The 15,880-nt window shown below is 49.6% G+C and overlaps 1 protein-coding gene across 1 annotated transcript in view; it reads left to right on the top strand.

Annotated features, from left to right (window-relative positions):
- Positions 1-1,648: 1,648 nt before the first annotated feature.
- The window catches only part of LOC142566239 (uncharacterized), a 137,648-nt gene continuing 123,416 nt past the window's right edge, over positions 1,649-15,880 (top strand). The window contains exon 1 of the mRNA XM_075677079.1: positions 1,649-1,772. The gene's annotated coding sequence lies outside the window, so the exon portion shown is untranslated. The remainder of the gene's footprint in view (positions 1,773-15,880) is intronic.

The raw sequence follows: 15,880 nt of genomic DNA, 5'->3' as shown, positions 1-15,880 counted from the left end.
GCTTGATCATCAATTACGTGGTTTGAATGCTTGTTTTCTTTTTATTTGGGGTTTTACGTGCCAAATCACTTTCTGATTATGAGGCACGCCGTAGTGGAGGACTCCGGAAATTTTGACCACCTGGGGTTCTTTAACGTGCACCTAAATCTAAGCACACAGGTGTTTTTTCGCATTTCGCCCCCATCGAAATGCGGCCGCCGTGGCCGGGATTCGATCCCGCGACCTCGTGCTCAGCAGCCCAACACCATAGCCACTGAGCAACCACGGCGGGTACCGAATGCTTGTTTTCTACTTGTTATTTATTGAAACAAATGTTGTTCTGTATGTTGTATGCGTGATTTCAAAGAATGTATACACTGTTTGCATCACTTTTTCTGACTGCTTGAGGCCTGTGCCTTGCGGGGGTTTGAGCCACTGCTCCTAGCCCTGCCCTGCCGCCGGGATTGGCCCACATTTTTGCTGACGGACGTGGGCACGAAAAATGCCGACCAACTAGAGGCTAAACAGCTGCGCTGTAAAAAATCAAGACTACCATTAACTGACTTCACACTACTCTGTGACAACACTGCAAGCGATTCGCAAGGCTGTCTTGACAGTCCCATGGGTTAGTGCAGTGCAGAAATCATTCAGTAAAAATAGAATGAAGGTCAACTGAAGGTTAAGGTGTCTTACTTCTTACTTAACCAAATAAAAAAGCAAAATACATGCATTCAACCAAAACCATACAAGCAATGGGGCGAAGAAAACAGGCGTGTGCTTCGGGCGCATCGTGCGCTCGGTGCCTGACGCTAGATCAACAATCCCGGCCACGGCGGCCGCATTTCGATGGGCGCGAAATGCGAAAACACCCGTGTGCTTAGATTTAGGTGCACGTTAAAGAACCCCAGGTGGTCAAAATTTCCGGAGTCGTCCACTACGGCGTGCCTCATAATCAGAAAGTGGTTTTGGCACGTAAAACCCCAAATATTATTATATTATTAGATCAACAAACCTGCCTGTTTATCGATCTGGCTTTGTAATTAAACCGCGTTACGTATTTGGTGGAGGTTGTTAGGCTTTCCCCAACCCTAGAACTCCGCAGTCGGAAGCTGCCGCACCCCCGCCGGCCTCGCCCACCCGTCCCTATTTGGTTTCTCCATGTGAAGAAGCTTTGTCGGCACTTTCATTGCCGGTGATATCGCAATGCTCCCGCAGCTACTGAAATATAATGAAATATAATGCATAAAATTGCAAATGGAAGTCGTCGACGTGGGAATTACTCTCAGCGCGACTTAGAGACTGAAGGTGCATTCTGTCGGCTTTATTTATTGATCTACCTATGGTCTCAAACACACAGCTCGCGGAGCTCACTTCTTTTCTCCTTTCACCTCCTCCCCAATTTGTTCAAGCGTTTCGAAAACTGGCCCGCCCACAGGTGAGCAGTACTGCCCATGTGGCGTGAGTTTGAGACCAAGCGGTCAAGGAATAAGAAATCACTTGCGTGCCCCATGCCTGTCATCCTTGTTATACTCGCGATAGAATAATCCCGGCTGTTGTTACACTGGCGCACTGTGTCAGGAATCTCAGATTGGTCGATGCCACCATCGATTGGCCGACGGACAACGCTGGTTACCTGGGAGACGGAGGCCGCCACTATACGCATCGGGCTCGGCGGCCCCATTCCATAAGGCCACTCTTTCGTCGACAGTCACCGCAGTTTTCGATATGGGAACAAACGGCAATGCTGCCGCTAACGACCGCGCAACTTCGAAAGCTCGCTTCAAGTGATTCAGGTAGGTGTAAGATGATGGCGATGAGACCGCAACAAGCCAAGCTCATTTAAGCGTTCTATGAGCGTGTGGTCGATTAACGATGTTGTCGTTTGTCCATTTGGGCGTGTGCGCAGAAATCGCCTAGCCTTTCGAATTTACGGCATTATTTAAGAGAATGATTGTTCACCAATCTAGGTAGACTACTCAGGCCCACTCATGTTTCAGAAAACACATTTACGCGTGCATTTGCAGAAACAGCACAGCTCAAGGTCTCAGATGACATGCCCATCTAATCATCCTTATCGAACGTGCTGGTCGCTTCCATGCGAATGGAACATACTTTTCATTGAATAGAAAACGGGAAACTTGGGAAGAAGTCGACCCCAAGACCCGTGTGCGAATGCCGAGTTCCGCGCGCGCAGTGCCGCGTAGGGTCCACCCTACTTCCTTCCCCGTCCTCGACGTGGCACGTGAATTATCCGTGCAGCAAGGCACATCTTGAGCCACTTTCTGAAGACACTGCTACCCGCTCTGAAAAATAGATTATGTAGTTGGACAACACTTTACCCATCGCTGTCATGTGAACAGTTCGGCGGCAGACGCGCACATCAGAGTCACCGCATTTGCTTCAAGCTATAATGGGTCCAAAGTCCAAGCGGGGTGTTTGCTTCCAAGAAGACGACACTGGCGGGGACAGAAAGCGAGACCGCTAATCTGCCAAGGCATCAAGACTTCCTGTAGGGCGTTAGTGATTCTGATCAAGGAAAAGTGTTCGCTGTTAGTGTCGACGACAGTGCAAATGCTGACAGCTCCTTATATGGTAGCTGCCTCTCGAACAGCATTCAGTCGCTTCAAGTCTTGTTCGCTTCCCTAACAGGTCTATATTCATCGCCACCGTGAGCAGGACGGCCCAAGAAATTTTTCTGCTCCAAAGTTCAACTATACCTAAATTGCGGATACTCACCATGCACGTCTCTTGTTGCATTTTAGTTGCAGCGCTTCGCCAAACCGCCTGTAGCTGCGGCTATCAGCAGTGCTGCCATCATTAGCCGACGGACCTTCTGGCTGCGGAGCCCCGCGAGTTGTTCGCTCTTTTAATCAGGAATACAAAGTATTTATTCATGAACATTGTCCTTTGCTTAATCACACATTGAATATATGCTACTGGCGGTAGGCATGTCAATATCTTCAGCCAACCTAAAAACTGCAGAGGAAATGGTCGCGGACATGTTGGAGCGGAACATCCTTCTCCTCAGTCAGTTCTTGGGCCTCATAAGATGCTCTTGTGCGCAGTGAAGAAGCCACTACGCTCCTTTTGTACTGCGTATTGTACGCTCAAAAGGATCACAAGTAAAGACAATACCCGATGCCTTGACGACGCTTTCTACTCTTTACAATTAGTTTGTGCAGAAACAGCGGCGACCGGACGGGGCGTTCAAGAGCCATGTACGCATTCGCAGATCGTCTTGAGCGAACGCGCATCGCTTCATCCGATGTGTATTGTTAGAAGTTAGAACCATCTATATAAAAGTGTAATGTAACAAGGAATGGACAAATTCTCACTTGTGTTGAATGACGGATGCATATTTACCGAAAAAAAAAGGATTGGTAGCGAAATATGAAAAGACCACCTCTGTGTGAGAGGTGACTTTGAATCAGCGGCTCTATGACTGCTCAGCATGTGAGTAATGAAACCGGGATGGAAAAGAAGCGATAATGATAAGTGCTCTCTGTCGAAAAAAAAAAAAGCGCCGGTTAGCTCCAGCGACCCGAGCGCCTGTCTCTATCTTCTTTTTTGTATGGTGTTCCTCGTTACGCGAAGTTCGTAAAAATTATGTCATTGCACCGCAAATTATAAATAAAGTTTTATTAAATCACAAACAAAGCATTAGGGACAAGTAAGCTGTTCATTCGCAAACATAAGGCTCTGCGGAGCATAAGTAGTCATGGAGTAACTTATGAAGTTTAGAAAAGTATCCGTGTAGTTCAATCAACATGTGTGTATACCTTCGCGACCAAACCACAAATGCAAGCTGTTTGCGGCGATGGCAGAGAAAGAAAAAGAAAATATGCGGATCACACGCACTGCAGGAATCCTCATTATTCAAAAGACTAGCGCAAAGTAGCAGGGACAAAGACAGAGAAGACGACAGGACGAGCGCTCGTCCTGTCGTCTTCTCTGTCTGTGTCCCTGCTATTTCGCGCTAGTCTTTCGAATAATGATGACACACCAAGTAGCCCAGCTTTCTGCCTTGATGCAGGAATCCACGTAAGTGAAGCTTTCTATCTGCTAAGCAGGAGGTCGCGGGATCAAATCCCTGCCACGGCGGCCGAATTTCGATGGGGCGAGATGTAAAAACACCCATGTACTTAGATTGAACTGCACGTTGAAGAACCGTAGCTGGTCAAAATAAATCCGGAGTCGCCCACTACGGCGTACCTCATAATCAGATGGCGGTTTTGGCACCTTGAAACCACAAATTTAATTTTTAAGCGTATTATGCTGTTTGCTTCGAGCGACGATTATCACGGGTGACGTTGAGGGCGAATGTGTAATTTATTCAGCGTTTAGTCCAATGCGAGAGTGGTGAGTTGATAATCGTTACCTTGCGCACACCACTTCTGTCTGTCTGCGTACTACACAGAACACGCAGGAGACATGTTGTGCGCAATCGTTCGTAATCTCTGAGAAGGTATGGCACATCGCATCGTGGCAGAAGTGTTAAACATTAGTTGAATTATGGGGCTGTACGTTCAAGAACGACCATCGGATTATGAGGCACGCCACAGTGGTGGATTCCCGATTAATTTCGACGCCCTGGTGTTCTTTAGCGTGCACCCAAATCTAATTGTAGCAGCGTTTTTGTATTTCGCTCCCGTCGAAATGTGGCTGCCACGGTTGAGATTGAACCCGCGACCTCGAGCAATGCCATATATGGCATAATGGCATTCCATATAATATATGCCATATATTATATGGAATGCGCAGGATATATATATATATATATATATATATATATATATATATATATATATATATATATATATATATATATATATATATATATATATATATATATATATGGCATTCCTGCGCGGTAGCTTGACGGCTATAGCCGTCAAGCAACCGCGGCGGGCACAGCAGTGTTGATCTGACGTGCGACCGCTACCCTAGTGTCCCCTAACTTGCTGCCCTCCGTCAGTTGTCCACTTGAAAAATTTGCATGGCGTTTATTTTTCAGAAATAGCAGAAGCGTGCCGTACCGTACATTCAGTTCGTCCGCAACCGCTGTTTCCTTGCCTTCTCACGACATCTTTTCCTTATCCCGCCCTCTCCCCTTAAGTGGGAACTGCGAGAGTAACAAGGCTGTTATTCACTCGCGTTGCGACTGCGTTGATTCAGCTCATTCTCTGCCTCCTCTCCTACTCCCTAAAGTTCCATCTACATACCCTCTGGACTTGCTCGTTGGTATAAAGGCAAGCGCTGCAGTTTCCGCAATGCCTTCGAGGAGGGTCACGGCTAATTACAGCTGTCAAGAGGCTAACGTGGCGACACCCAGGGAGCTCCAGGTGGCCTTGTGCACATGACACGCCATGGAAAGATGCAAGCGAGTTTCTCGCGTCGACATTCCTCTCTGCCATGCTGCTGCCATACTCTGAACCATCCCCAGACGCGTCGTGCTAGGCAGCAGCAGCACCAGAAGCAGCGTGCCTGAATAGACAACTTGCTGGTAGCTGCTGTCTGACCTAGTAGTCAACTTTCGCCGCTGGGTATGAGTTGTCTTGCCAAGCAGATAACATGAGCCCCTGGGTCCGTGCCTAAGTAGGAAACTTGCTGGTAGCTGCTGTCTGACCTAGTAGTCAACTTTGGTCACTGGGTATGTGTTGTCTTGCCAAGCAGATAACATGAGCCCCTGCGTGCGTGCCTGAGTAGGAAACTTACTGGTAGCTGCTGTCTGACCTAGTAGTCAACTAGGGCCACTGGGTATGTGCTGTCTTGCCAAGCAAACAACATGGATCACTTGATGCGTGTCTGAATAGACAACTTGCTGGTAGTTGCTGTCTGACCTAGTAGTCAACTTGGCCACTGGGTATGTGTTATCTGCCAAGCGGACAACATGGGCCACTTGGTGCGTGCCTGAATGAAAAACTTGCTGGTAGCTGCTGTCTGACCTAGTAGTCAACTTGGGCCACTGGGTGTATGTTGTCTTGCCAAGCAGGCAACATGGGCCACTGGGTGCGTGCCTGAGTAGGAAACTTGCAGGTAGTCACACCTAGTAGTCAACTTGGGCCACTTGGTCTGTGTTGTCTTGCCAAGCAGACAACACGGCCCACTGTGTGCGTGCCGGAATAGGAAACATGCTGGTGGTTGCTGTCCGACCTCGTAGCCAGCTTGGGCCACTGGGTCGGTATGTGTTGTCTTGCCAAGCAGACTACACGGGCCACTGGGTGCGTGCCTGAATAGGAAACTTGCTGGTAGTTACTGTGTGACCTCTATATAACCAACCCTTATATATAGCTTTCATTGAATACGAGAAAGAGTTTGATTCAGCCGAAACCTCAGCAGTCATGGAGGCATTACGGAATCAGGGTGTAAACGAGCCGTATGTAAAAATACTAAAAGATCTCTAAAGCGGATCTACAGCCAGCGTAGTCCGGACTCCATAAAGAAAGCAACAGAATCCCAATAAAAAAGGAGTCAGGTAGGGAGATACGATTTCTCCAATGCTATTCACAGCGTGTTTACAGGAGGTATTCAGAGACCGGGATTGGAAAAAATTGGGGATAAGAGTTAATGGAGAGTACCTTAGTAACTTGCGATTCGCTAATGATATTGCCTTGCTTAGCAACTCAGGGGACCAATTACAATGATGCTCACTGACCTGGAGAGGCAAAGCAGAAGGGTGGGTCTAAAAATTAATCAGCAGAAAACTAAAGTAATGTTTAACAGTCTCGGAAGAGAACAGCAGTTTACGATAGGTAGCGAGGCACTGGAAGTGGTAAGGGAATACATCTACTTAGGGCAGGTAGTGCCCGCGGATCCAGATCATGAGACGGAAATAAACAGAAGAATAAGAATGGGCTGGGGTGCGTTTGCAAGACATTCTCAGATCATGAACAGCAGGTTGCCATTATCCCTCAAGAGAAAAGTGTATAACCAGCTGTGTCTTACCAGTACTCACGTACGAGGCAGAAACCGGCTTACGAAAAGGGTTCTACTTAAATTGAGGACGACGCAACGTGCTATGGAAAAAAGAATGATGGGTGTGACGTTAAGGGTTGAGAAAAGAGCAGATTCGGTGAGGGAACAAACACGAGTTAATGACATCTTAGTTGAAATCAAGAGAAAGAAATGGGGGGAGGGCAGGGGCAGGACATGTAATAAGAAGGGAATATAACCGATGGTCATTAAGGGTTACGGACTGGATTCCAAGGGAAGGGATGCGTAGCCGGGGGCGGCAGAAAGTTAGGTGGGCGGATGAGATTAGGAAGTTTACAGGGACGACATGGCCACAATTAGTACATGACCGGGGCATTTCGAGAAGTATGGGAGAGGCCTTTGCCCTGCAGTGGGCTTAACCAGTCTGATGATGATGATGATGGCTGACCTAGAGGTCAACTTGGGCCGCTTTGTATGTTGTCTTGCCGAGCAGACAATACAGGCCACTGCGTGCGTGCCTGAATAGGCAACTTGCTGGCAGCTGCTGTCTGACCCTGTTGTCAACTTGGGCCACAGGGTATGTGTTGTCTTGCCAAGCAGATAATATGGGCCACTCGGTGCGTGCTTGAATAGGACACTTGCTGGTAGTTGCTGTCTGACCTAGCAGTTAACTTGGGCCATTGGGTATGTGCCGTCTTGCCAAGCCGACAACATGGGCCACTAGGTGAGTGCCTGAATAGTGCCACATCGTCTATGGTCGACGCGGGTATGTGCCAGGCGATGAAAACGACGCTGAAGTAGCGCGCGAGTAGAAAAACATGGACGAGAACGACGTCGCGTTGACTGCGCTGATAAAGTGCTTTTACACGTCCTCGACACCTGCTTTCCCGTCTCCTACTAGGCTGTGACACTGGTGGAGATGCTGGGTAGGATTGCCTCCTGCTCGGCACCCTTTCGCGGAACCATACATCGAGCACGGAATCACCTGCCTTCGTCGAAACTCCTGTTCACCGGTGCAGTCGCCGCGTGCTAGGCCTGACGCCCGAGTTCAACCCTTTGCAGGACCGTGCAGGAACGCATCTACCTAGTTTAGCCATGGCTACTGCAACTCCATCGCAGGTGACGCTACAGAATCCTAAGATCCCAGAAAGTTTCCATGGTGACGCTTTTGAGGATGCCCAAGATTGGCTAGAGCAATTTGAGCGTGTCGCCAGTTATAATGACTGGGGCTCCCAGCAAAAGCTGGCTAATGTCTATTTTGCACTTCAAGACAGTGAGCGAACGTGGTTTGTGAACCGCGAGAGAAGTTCGACCACATGGGATGCCTTCCGCACCCAGCTGCTAGACACATTCACCATTAGCGACAGAAGAGACAACGCGCAGCGCCTGCTCGAATCCCGTATTCAAAAACCAAACGAGAGCGTCGCCATGTTTGCAGAAGATATGCCCCGCCTTTTCCGCAGAGCAGACCCTGAGATGGCCGAAGAAACAAAGTTACGCTATCTCTTGCGCGGAGTGAAGGAGGAACTGTTTGCCGGACTCGTGAGGAACCCACCGACGACAGTTCCAGAATTTACCAAGGAGGCTACAGCTATAGAATGGGCACTACAGCAACGGTACCGCCAATATGATCGGACGAACTCACCGGTGAATGCTTCAATTCTACTTGAGAGCTGCGGCACGTCTCTGCGTAAAGTCATCCGAGAGATTGTGCGAGAGGAGATCCGGCAGCTTGGGATTTCTCCTATGGCACCAGCGGTGGCTTCTGTCGCTGATATCGTTCGGGAGGAAGTTCGACAGGCCTTTTCGTTGCTCGACCGGCAGGCGGTGCCGCGACGATTAACCTACGCGGAAGCTGTCTGTCGTCCACCTCCCGCCACTTCGATGCTGCTGACACCGTCAACCACTACCACGCAGCCATCACCGCCACCCCCGACGCCCTATTTTCGACAGACACAGCCGCCGCCAGCTATGCCGTATCGCCGCCAGCCGATCGCTGCGCCTCGGTCTTACGGTGAATCCCCTGCCGGCTACCCGTTTCGAAAGACCGATTTGTGGCGCACCGCTGACCGCCCCCGCTATGCTTTCATTGCGGCGAAGCAGGACATGTTTACCGCGCGTGCCACTACCGCGCAGCTGGGTATCCAAGGTTTCCCAACTGCAATTACCTTGTGTTTGATGCTGCACGTACCTGCGACGAAAATACTACAAACTTTCGGCAGGAAGATTCAGCGACGGCTCGATCGCGTTCCCCTTCTCCGGCTCGTTACACCCCACCAACCCGTCGCGATTTTCCTGACGCCTCTAGGGGCAGGTCCCCTAGCCCGCGCCGGGGAAACTAGAGGCAGCGACCTCCAGGGGTGAGGTTGCAAACCGTCTAACTTTACAAGAGCCCCCATCTCCGACGACCGACGACTCTAAAACTCCGACGACTCCAACCACACCCCCTGTAACCGACGCCGTCAGCGCCGATCTTGCCGTTTGCATTGACGGCCACCAAGTGGCCGCTCTCGTCGATATTGGTTCCCATTTTTCGATAATAAGTCAAAAGCTCGCCGACAGGCTGAAAAAAGTGGAGACGCCGTGGACTGGGCCCAACATCAGAACGGCCGGCGGCCAGTTGATGACGCTTATTGGAAAATGCACAGCCAATATAGTAATCGCCGGTGTAACCTTCGTCGCCACCCTCGTCATTCTCTTTGAGTGCTGAAAGGAACTTATATTGGGGATGGATTTCTTGAGAGAGTACGGTGCAGTGATTATTGTCCATGACCTGGTCGTCACATTTCCTACGAGCTCAGACGACGTCTACCCCGCGGAACACCAGCGACCCCGCTTGCGTATTGCCGACGACGACGTCACGTTTCCGCCTCGAAGCTGTTCCCTCGTGCCTGTTATCTTCGACAACTTGAGCACCGGGACTGGCGTCGCCGAACACATCGACGCACTGGTACTGAGTCAAGGCGTTTCCATCGCCAGGGCCGTAATTAACGTACGCGACGGACGTGCTGAACTCCTACTGACGAATTTTAGCAGGGAACGTCGACACATTGTTAAAGGTAAGGCTGTTTCTTACTTCGACGAATTAACCTCAGTACAAGACTGCCTCTCAGTGGAGCACGCGACGTCCACCGTGGCTATGCCTGTCCCTGTGGTTGACATCAGTCCCACCTTGTCACCCGTCGAACGCAACAGCCTTCTTGAGCTCATCGATGAGTTTAAGAGCTGCTTCTCATCAACGTCACGAGTTAGCCAGACGCCGCTCACTAAGCACCGTATTGTCACCGAAGCCGACGCCAGACCAATTCGGCAGAATCCTTATCGCGTAGCACCGGAAGAGCGCGAGGCAATACAAACCCAAGTGAAGACGATGCTTGAGGACAGGGTTATTCGGCCATCTAAGAGTCCTTGGGCATCGTCTGTCGTATTGGTGAAAAAGAAGGAAGGTAGCCTGCGCTTTTGCATCGACTATCGAAAACTCAACCACATCACAAAGAAAGACGTTTATCCGCTACCGCGTATCGACGATTCACTGGACAGGCTACGAAACGCACGTTACTTTTCGTCGATGGACTTGAAAAGCGGCTACTGGCAAATAGAAGTTGATGAAAGAGACCGTGAGAAGACCGCTTTTGTGACGCCTGACGGACTTTACGAATTTCAGGTGCTTCCCTTCGGTTTGTGTTCTTGCGCCGGCAACGTTTCAACGGCTAATGGACACGGTACTCTTAGGCCTCAAATGACAAACCTGTCTCGTGTACCTCGACGACGTGATTGTTTTCTCCGTCACATTCGAGGAACACTTACGCAGACTAAACGCGGTCTTTGAAGCAATAAGCTCAGCTGGTCTTACTTCAAAATCTGAAAAGTGCCATTTTGGCTTTGAAGAACTTCAATTTCTCGGTCACGTTGTTAGTCGTGAAGGTGTCCGACATGACCCTGATAAAATCTCTGCCGTTGCTAATTTCCCAACGCCATCAGATAAAAAGGCCGTGCGACGTTTTCTGGGCATTTGCGCCTACTACCGACGCTTTATAGCGGAATTTTCACGCATCGCACGGCCATTAACACATCTCACCAGAGAAGATGTCACCTTCGTGTGGAGCGAATACCAGCAACGGGCATTTCACGACCTACGGCAACGGCTGCAGACGCCTCCCGTGCTCGCACACTTTGATGACGACGCGCCTACGATTCTTCATACCGACGCTAGTAATGTCGGCCTTGGCGCACTGCTTGTACGGCGGCAAGACGGCACCGAAAGAGTGATTGCTTACGCCAGCAGGACGCTATCAAGGACGGAGGCTAACTATTCGACTACAGAAAAAGAATGCCTCGCACTAGTGTGGGCCGTCCTAAAATTTCGGCCATATTTGTATGGTCGGTGTTTCGCCGTTGTCAGTGATCATCATGCACTTTGCTGGCTGGCTAATTTAAAAGATCCAGCTGGTCGGCTTGCGCGCTGGAGTCTTCGGCTCCAGGAGTTCGACTTCACGGGTGTCTACAAATCAGGGAAACGACACACAGACGCCGACTGCATTTCTCGGTCTCCTGTTGAGACTGCAGTGCACGACGATGATGACCTGGCTTTTCTAGGCGTGGAAGATACTGTGGCTGTTTCACGCCAGCAACGCGAGGACGCAGAACTTGTTCCTCTTTTCGATTACTTAGAGGGAAGAACAAGCAGCGTGCCGAGATTATTCGCCAGAGGACTGCCTTCATTCTGCTTACGCCACGACGTTCTCTATAAAAAGAACTTTTCACCTAGTGGCAGCAGCTACTTACTCGTCATTCCCGCATCTCTTCGCGACGAAGTCCTACATGCCTGTCACAACGAGCCGACCGTTGGTAACTTGGGTCACACCCGCACATTGGCAAGAATTAGGCTAAAGTACTATTGGCCAAGACTTGCGTCGATCGTGAAACGTTACACACAGGCATGCCTGGATTGCCAGCGCCGCAAAGCCCTACCCGGCAAGCCAGCTGGACTGCTGCATCCTGTCCAGATAACGCAAGCGCCGTTCGAGCAAATTGGCACGGACCTGTCCACCGTCTACTGCCGGAAATAGATGGATAATCGTCGTCACAGATTATCTCACTCGATACGCCGAAACAGGTGCTCTACAACGTGGAACAGCAGCCTAAGGAGCGCGATTTTCCTCGAAGCCGTCGTCCTAAGGCATGGCGCTCCCGCAGTGGTCATAACAGACAAAGGAGCGGCGTTCACGGCTGCGCTTCTGGACACCGTTTTGCGACTAAGTGGTACCACTCACCGAAAGACCACGGCTTATCATCCCCAAACCAATGGGCTGACCGAACGTTTGAATAAGACTCTGGCAGACATGATGAGTATGTACATCGAAGTCGACCACAAGAACTGGGACGAGATTTGACCATACGTTACATATGCGTATGATACGGCGCGCCAAGGGACAACACGCGTGACGCCTTTCAACCTCGTTTACGGCCGGGAAGTGACAAAAATGTTGGACGCAATGCTGCCACACGAGTGCGGTGACGACGAGACTGGTGCCGAGGAGTTTACACAACGCGCAGAGGAAGCCAGGCCGCTTACGCGTCTCCGAATTCAAGAACAACATGAATACGATTCCCGACACTACAATATTCGGCACAGACCCGTCACATACAACGTCGGTGACCAGGTGTGAGTCTGGACTCCGATTCGTCGGCGGGGGCTGTCTGAGAAGCTCCTGCGAAGGTACTTCGGCCCGTTTACAGTTCTGGGCCGCATCAGCGATGTGCATTATGAAGTTGTCCCCCACAGCCATAATTGTTCCAAATGCCGGCGGCATCTGCCCGAGGTTGTGCACGTGCTTCGTATGAAGCCATACTCCTGACCTCAATTTTGCACCGTCTGTGCACAGCCTTCGGATGTTGGTGCATCGGGACGATGCCTCCTTTTCAAAGGCGGGGCAAATGCCACATCCTCTATGGTCGCCGCGGGTATGTGCCAGGCGATGAAAGCGACGCTGAAGTAGCGCGCGAGTAGGAAAACAGACGACAACGACGTCGCGTTGACTGCGCTGATAAAGTGCTATTACACGTCCTCGACACCGCCTTTCCCGTCTCCTACTAGGCTGTGACAATAGACAACTTGCTGGTAGCTACTGTCTGACCTAGTAGTCAACTGGGGCCAGTGGGTATGTGTTCTCTTGCCAAGCAGACAACATGGGCCAATGGGTGCGTGCCTGATTAGACAACTTGCTGGTAGCTGCTGTCTGAGCTAGTAGTCAAGTTGGGCCACTGGATATGTGTTGTCTTGCCAAGCAGACAACATGGGCCACTGGGTGCATGCCTGAATAGGAAACTTGCTGGTAGTTGCTGTCTGACTTAGTAGTCAACTTGGGCCATTGGGTATGTAGGTTCAGCAAGTTTTGCAATAAGGGCGAAAATACGCTGTTGATTCATTTGTGCCAGTGCACGACCTGCTAGCCACCAATAGAAACATCACGCAGAAGGTCAAAGGAGAAGGCCGTGAGAGGTGCCTTCTTGAGGGAGTAGATAGCATCGCAAAGATTGTTCCCAACACGGCCAGTCGTACCTCGAGACGTGTGTTAGACGGGATTGTCGCATATTTCAAGGAACTCAAGCTCTCTCTTTTACAAGCGGACAAAGACGGAGGCTTCGTCGTCATACACGCGGGCATGTACAAGGAAAAAGCCTCGCAAGCAGTAGAGAAGAATTTTGTGCGAGTGAAGAAAAGCGATGTGCGTGTAAAAACCAGGTTCATGAACTTCTGCAAAAAGTTGAACTTGACAAAATTAGGCAATGATATCTCCAATTGCAGAGGTAACTCCTTGAATGCTTTCTACACAGCTAAAACTCACAAAACTGGCATCCGTTTTAGGACCATTATTAGTGACAACGGAACCTGGCAGCAATGTGTCAGCCGCTTTCTACTATGTAAGTTTAAGTCGATAAAAGGGAACGATCCCTTCCTGACCAAAAAATCTCAAGAAGTTACAAACTTTCTCCAGAATAACCGCCGTGTCGGTTATGCTTTCTCTGTGGATGTTGAGAATTTATTTTATTCCGTCCCTCAACCTGAACTCTTAGTTGCTGTGAAGGAGACTCGAAAATTCAGGCGAACTCTCTTTTCCGTCCACAGCAGGAGTGTCTCTTGATGATATTTTAAAGCTTTTAGAATTTTATCTGAGTGTCACTTTTATCCTTTTTGACAGGCAGCCTTTTCTGCAGCGCAATGGCATTTGTATAGGGTCCTGTGTTGCACCTATCTTGCGCGACATCTTTTTAGCTCATGTTGATCGCCTCTTGGATCGAGATGTTATTGGAGGCCCGGTTTTAAAGGTGTTTAGGTTTGTCGACAATTTTTTGATCTGTTTAAAAGCTCGTAATGACATTACTTTTGAAAATTCTGTACTACAGGTCTTAATTACCTTTAATGACCATGGTAAATGCCTGGCTTTTACCCATGAACTTCCGCAAAATGGCGAGATACGTTTTTTAGACCTCAGGCTGTGGAGAACTAAGGGACACACCTGTTGGGCGTATTTCCCACGTGCAAAGAAAGAACTTTTGCCCTGTGAATCGTCTCATTCAAAGACCATGAAAAAAGCAATTGCATCGCTCTGCATGAAATCGGCGCTTCAAAGGTCGTGCCCGCACGAAATGCTTTTTAGCTTTGACTATCAGGTTCGCAGGCTATTGGCCGCAGGCTTCCCTTGCTCGGTCCTCGTAGCTGTCGCTGAAACCCTCCTCAAGAAATTTGGTCCCTGACGAATGAAGGCTGCACCTGAACGCGTGAAGACCAAACCTGAGGTAATGCCTTACATTCATAAGGTTTCACACAACCTCAAACAGGTGGCCAGCAGGCGCAACGTGCCGCTTGTTTTTTCTGCGCCAAACAAGTTGGCGAGGCTGTGCCCGCATCTTCAGTGAAGGTCAGCGCGGTTGCAAAAAGCAGCATGAAGATGTCTTCGTCAGGTGTGCCCTAGGAGTGGTATACTTTATTCCCCTGTCCTGCGGCAAGTGCTATATCGGGCAGACGGGGTGTTGCCTCAATGACCGCTTAAGGGAACACTCTCAAAACTTAACAAAACAAGGCAAACTGGCGAATTTAGTTTCGCATGTGTTCGTTTGCGAGTGCGTGCCATGGTTCAAAGAAGCAAAGGTTCTGGGCAGAAGTGCAAGCGCTAAAGCTAGAGTTTTGCTGGAAGCTTTCCACATACAAAAAAGGCGGGTCTGTGCATCAGTGATGTTTCAATAAATTTGTACTCGGCTGAGCGCACACTTCTGGGGAAATTTGAAAAACCGTAACGTATGGCTTTTCTTAAATAGGTCATGTGTTCACTTCTTGATGCTTGGGTGTTTTATCATTTCACTTCCCGTGCATGTTTTTGATATTGCGATAAAGAAGGCTGGTGCAGTTCGGTTGTGCGCATGTGTTGTGATTCTCTTAAATATAAAGCTTTTTCAAAAAATGAACCCGTTGTCAGTAGCGTTTCCTCGTCGTCGTGTCCTCTTTTCACCGTGTGTCCGTCCTTTTTAGCGCTACCATCAGTTTTAAAGAATGGGCCACTGGGTGCCTGCCTGAATAGGAAACTTGCATATAGCTGCTGTCTGACCTAGTAGTCAACTTGAGCCACTACGCATATGTTGTCTTCCCAAGCAGGCAACATGGGCCACTGTGTGCGTGCTTGAATAGACAACTTGCTGGTAGCTGCTGTCTGACCTAGCAGTCAACTTGGTCCACTGGGTATGTGTTGTCTTCCAAAGCAGACAACATGGGCCACTGCGTGCGTGCCTGGATAGACAACTTGCTGGTAGTTGCTGTCTGACATAGTAGTCGACTTGGGCCACTGGGTATGTGTTGCCTTTCCAAGTAGATAACATGGGCCACTGGGTGCGTGCCTGAATAGACAACTTGCTGGTAGTTCCTGTCTGACCTTGTAGTCAACTTGGGCCACTGGGCATATGTTGTCTTGCC

This window comes from Dermacentor variabilis, unplaced genomic scaffold, assembly GCF_050947875.1.
Source record: "Dermacentor variabilis isolate Ectoservices unplaced genomic scaffold, ASM5094787v1 scaffold_12, whole genome shotgun sequence".
Classification (NCBI taxonomy): Eukaryota; Metazoa; Arthropoda; class Arachnida; order Ixodida; family Ixodidae; genus Dermacentor; species Dermacentor variabilis.
The sequence above is the reverse complement of the archived record's forward strand: the minus strand, read 5'-3'. Positions and strand labels throughout refer to the sequence as shown.